The sequence below is a fragment of the Tupaia chinensis genome, unplaced genomic scaffold (assembly GCF_000334495.1).
Source record: "Tupaia chinensis unplaced genomic scaffold, TupChi_1.0 Scaffold145685_1, whole genome shotgun sequence".
NCBI lineage: Eukaryota > Metazoa > Chordata > Mammalia > Scandentia > Tupaiidae > Tupaia > Tupaia belangeri.
Window position 1 is genome coordinate 536,188 of NW_006205542.1, and position 4,771 is coordinate 540,958.

Consider the following 4,771-nt stretch of genomic DNA (forward strand, 5'->3'; position numbering starts at 1 on the left):
CCTGACGGCCAGCCCCAGCTCATCCTGTCCAAGCTGCTGAGGGAGGAGGACAACAAGTACTGCGCCGACTGCGAGGCCAAAGGTAGTGCGGACGCCGTTGCCACCGCCCCTGGCTTGGGCCTCCTGCCACCGCCGGGCAGCGGCTGGGAGCGCGGAGCGCGGCGCCGGCCTGGGCAGTGCTTGGGTCAAAGGGTTGCCCTCCTACTTCTGCTCACAGCTGTCTCTGGGTGGGACCGCCCTTGGGTCTTGGCCCGCTCCGCGACCCTCCCTTGTCAACAGATCGTTCCTTTCGGGGCTCAGACGTTCCCTCCTCAGGTGGAGACTTACCTGCCTACCCACCTGACAGTTTTTGCACAGGGCTGTTGCCTGTGCTTCCGGAGATTATGATGGTTTGTTTTGGTGGGTTGGAGTTTTACTGAATCTAATAAGTGGGGAAGGGTTTTTATTAGGAGTAGTATTGTTTTTCAGCCCGACTATAAGCCACAATGAAGACGAATTTCGTTTTGTGAGTCTCTTGGGCAGTAGACTTATGTTCCTGAAAATTTTAATTAGGCTCTCTCTGATCAGCTAGTTTGGGAGAATATGTAGGCACTGGTTTGTATGCCTTATAAACGTCGAAGGTACATTTTAAAGATCCAGAGATGGGAAAGACCTAATTTTAGTTTGTTCAGTTGGAGGATTTCTGCCTTGGCCTTTCAAATAGATAGACTATTTTTAGCTGATATGTTTTATGTTTGGAGATCTGATTTTTATTTAATGTCTTGTAAGTAATCTCATGGGGAAAATGTTTCAGTTTTTTTTTTTTTTGACAAAAGTCTCATTTGGTTAGGAAAAGATCTGCTTTTTGTAAACTGGTTCATTTGGTTATATGATGAGAAATAGGTAGTTCTCCAAAGCAGGAAACAGTCTGTCTTTGGGAATGTCATTTACAATTTCTGCATTATTTGACCTAGACTTTTCCTGAAGCTTTACTGTTCTTTCTCAGTACTATAGGACTGAGTCACGCTTCAGTAGGCTGATGATATTTGATTAGGCTGAGCCACACAGCATCAGCAAGTCACTGTCATAACAGGTACTGGCTTACTGGAAGAATTGTGTGGGAAACCTGTAACTTGATCATTTTATGAAGCACTTTTTCAGTATCACAGTGACTTGACTGAGTCAACCTTTTATTTGTCCTATGCAGCCTTTCAGGTGACGAGTTTTAGAAACCTGGTTCTTGTAGTGATATTTATTTGATACTTGAATATATGTGTGATTACTTAGTACTGCTGTGCTGTGTCGAAGCTCGGTTACTTGCTCATCACTACACTAGTAAAACACTAGAAAAGAGCCTTTAAAAAGGCCAGAAAAAGAAAGGAGCTGAAATTAGATAGCACATATTTTGTTATTTTGAGAATAATAACATGGTCAGGTAGAGATGCTGGTGAATATTAAATCTAGTCATTAAAAATTGTATAGTAGGTTCAATAATTACCTTCTTGAATGTACAGAAATAATTAAAAAAACAATTTTTGTTTAAATTTCTTTCTCCAAAGAATTACTTTAAAAATTTTCTTTTTCCTGTTAACCGAAAGAGACAGAAAGAGAGAGAATATGAGAAAGCACATCCCATGGGGGATGACCATGCTGCAATCCCTTTTCCTCTATTCTCCTCTTGAGATTTTTGGGCATACACATATGCCCAGCATATATTTCAAGCCGCTGGGTCTGGGATTCAAACTGCCTTAACCACTACACCACCACCAGCTGGCTCGCAACAACTATTTCGTAAAATTAGGTTTTCACAGATGCCTTCTAAAATAATTCATAGGTTTTTAAAGCCATTGTTAACAGTTTTTCTTTTGTTTTATTTCTTTTGGAGATGAGGAAGAGAATCATGTACTTCTTAAATTAGGATTGGAAGTTTTATTTCTTCTGACCTGATTTTGTTCACTATTGTATTGTTGCTGAAGTCAGTAGATACCTATTGAATGCATCTTATGTTTTGATTTTGTTTGGTCTTTTGTCGGTTTATTTGATTTTGAGAAGTGGATGAGAAGAGAATGAGATGAAGAATTCTAGAATGCAGCTTGAAGGGCATGGTTCCATAATCATTTGGAAATATATGTATTTTTTATTCTTGTTACTAAATGTAGAATAATATTAAAATTATCTTGTAAATTATTTTACTGTTTTATCTTGATCTTTCAGAAAAAAATATTGCAGGTAAGGCTACTTATTGGTTTAGTGAGATTTTTATCTCAGTTGTAATAATTGAAAATTTGACACAGTTGGGCAATTGATAGATTTAAATACAATTTTGCAAAGTTTTTTGAGTTGTCGATCTGGTTGAATTTCATTATGAAGCCTTCTAATAGTAGAATTCTTGGCTCGTTACATGTTTTGGACCTATTTTTATATACATATATGTGACATAATACATGCAGATAGTGAAATTCTGATTAAATGTACTTGTTAAAGACATGCTAAGGATTTTACTCTATACCTAAGTCATTAAGAGGTTCCATTTTGTGTATGTATTGATGTTTTCTCACTGTCTAACAAATTGTCTCGAGCTTTCCATGTGTTTCAAAGCTATTTCCTAGTTAACTCAATTTTCTCTCTTTCAAAGAATGCTTTCTCCATTGATCGTTGTGAACATATACTGAAACTAAAGACTAGGGTGTGAGAACCTGTTCCGTAGTCTTACAATAGTTGCCAGAGGTATGTTGACTGGGTTTTGACATTTTATTGGTTCATCAGTTTGTTTCCTTAATTGAAGTACTTGGGAAGTAAGAAAGGAGAAAAGGATGGCATAGGTGCTAGTTTCCTGCTCTTGATCCTATTCTTACCAAATCTGTTGAGCAACTGGAGAATAAGAACAGGCAGATGGAGCTGTGCGCCTTCTCCCTGGCCGCATTCGTGACTCTGTGGGAGTTTTAAAGCAGCTCTGTTGGTTATTAGTTGGTGGTACCTTATGGAGCAGTAAGGACAGAGCCCCTTATATCTTCAAGGGTAGCTTTGGGTGTTTAAAGCTTCATACAAGGTAATACTAGCTTTGATTTTGAACATGTATAAAATGGCAAGAAAGTGAGCCTTTTGCTCAGTAAGTTTTGGAGCAAACAAAAAAACCCAGGTTTTATTTTTTGAGAGGTTTTCACTATAGGGCGCATGCGCTTGCCAGACACACAGAGAGAGACAGAGAGACAGAAAGCGAGAAATCACCCCCCAGGGGGGATGGCCACTCCGCAATCCCTTCTCCTCCATTCTCCTCTCGGGATCTTGGGCACACACGCACACGCGCCTGGCGTGAGTTTTAGGTCACCGCATCTGGGACGCGAACCCCGGTCGACTACGTGGGAGTCCAGCGACATAGCCATTATGCTAACTGCTGGTCCCCAAAAACAGGGTTTTTGAACCTGAGAGATTGTTTTGTTCTTGGTCTGGTATTGAGAGGTTAATCCTTGCTCAGATCAAGCACTCATTTCTTCATTCCACACATCTTGACTTGAGGACACACTGTTAGACTCTGTATTAGATTATGGGCTAAAGGCATTTGCTTAGTGGGGGTTGTATTTTTGCAAATGTATAATTTTAAAGGAATGTGCTAAGTGCTCTAGTAGTTGTGAAAAACACTTCTGCACTTATTTTGTGCTGCTGTGCTCCTTGCACCCCGTCTTTTGCTCATTGGTTGTCTTTATTTTTATTTTTTAGTTGTCAGAAGCATGTGCGCTTGCCAGAGACAGAGAGGCATGAAGAGAGGGAGGAGGAAAGGGAGAAGAAGGTACCTCCTTAGTGGGGCACCTCCCTAGTCACACCATAGTTCCTGCTCCATTTTTCCATCCCATTTGGATTCTGAGTACTCATACATGTGCTCAATGTGTTTTTCAAGCCAGGAGGGCCGGGATTTGAACTGTGGTCAGCCACGTGTCATGCGGTTTCCTCCTTAACCATCGGGCTACAGATCTGACCCTCCCATTGGTTGTCAATGTAGTTCCTAGAATACTGCCTCAGGGTCTTTGCATACATTGTTCCTAGTGCCTAGGCAGTCATCATTTTTTTTTTTTTTAATATTTTGCTATAGGGCACATGCACACACATGAGATAGAGATAGATAGATAGAGAGATAGATAGATAGATAGATAGATAGATAGATAGATAGATAGAGATAGATAGATAGAGAGAGAGATAGATAGATAGAGAGAGAGAGAGAGAGATATGGTTGGTCCCTTCTCACTCAATCTCCTCAGGATTCGAGGCATGCATGCCCACACCCTCAGTGTGATTCCCAAGCCTCCAGGTCCAAAACTTGAACCTCACAGTTGGCCATGTGGGATCCAGCACCCCAATCTCCACATCACCTGCTGGCCTCCCCAGGCAGCAATTTTTTGCCTGACTCATCTTCCAGTATCTGCTAAAATGTTTAAGGGAAATAATTCTCCTCAGTCCTCTCAGATTAGGTTAAGCTTCTACTTATACATGTAAGACAACACCCCGAATCTTTTATTGCACTTATCACAATTGTAATTAAGCATGATTTAGGTAATTATTGTTTACTTTATATTCCTATTGGTTTGTAGCTGCAAGAGAGAAGAGATCTTAAGATGTCTGTCTTGCTTAGGGTGGTATGCCCTCAGCACAGTGTGCGATGTGTGGTAGGTAAATGTAACTCAGCAATATCTTTTGAATGAATGAATGTGTGGATGAGCACAGGACTCTTGGCAGGCAGCACGGTGTGGGTAAAGGAGTGCACCTGTGAAAGGGAGTGTCTTATGGATTGATCCCGTTG

At 40.9% G+C, this 4,771-nt stretch overlaps 1 protein-coding gene across 5 annotated transcripts in view; it reads left to right on the forward strand.

Annotated features, from left to right (window-relative positions):
• The first annotated feature begins 7 nt into the window (after nucleotides 1-7).
• Nucleotides 8-4,771, forward strand: part of SMAP1 (small ArfGAP 1) — a 167,492-nt gene continuing 162,728 nt past the window's right edge. For 4 of the 5 annotated variants that reach the window (XM_014584130.1, XM_014584129.1, XM_014584131.1 and 1 more), the window contains exon 1: nucleotides 19-82. The gene's annotated coding sequence lies outside the window, so the exon portion shown is untranslated. Of the gene's footprint in view, nucleotides 83-4,771 lie in introns of all 5 variants that reach the window. The other variant, XM_014584133.2, reaches the window with a different exon arrangement.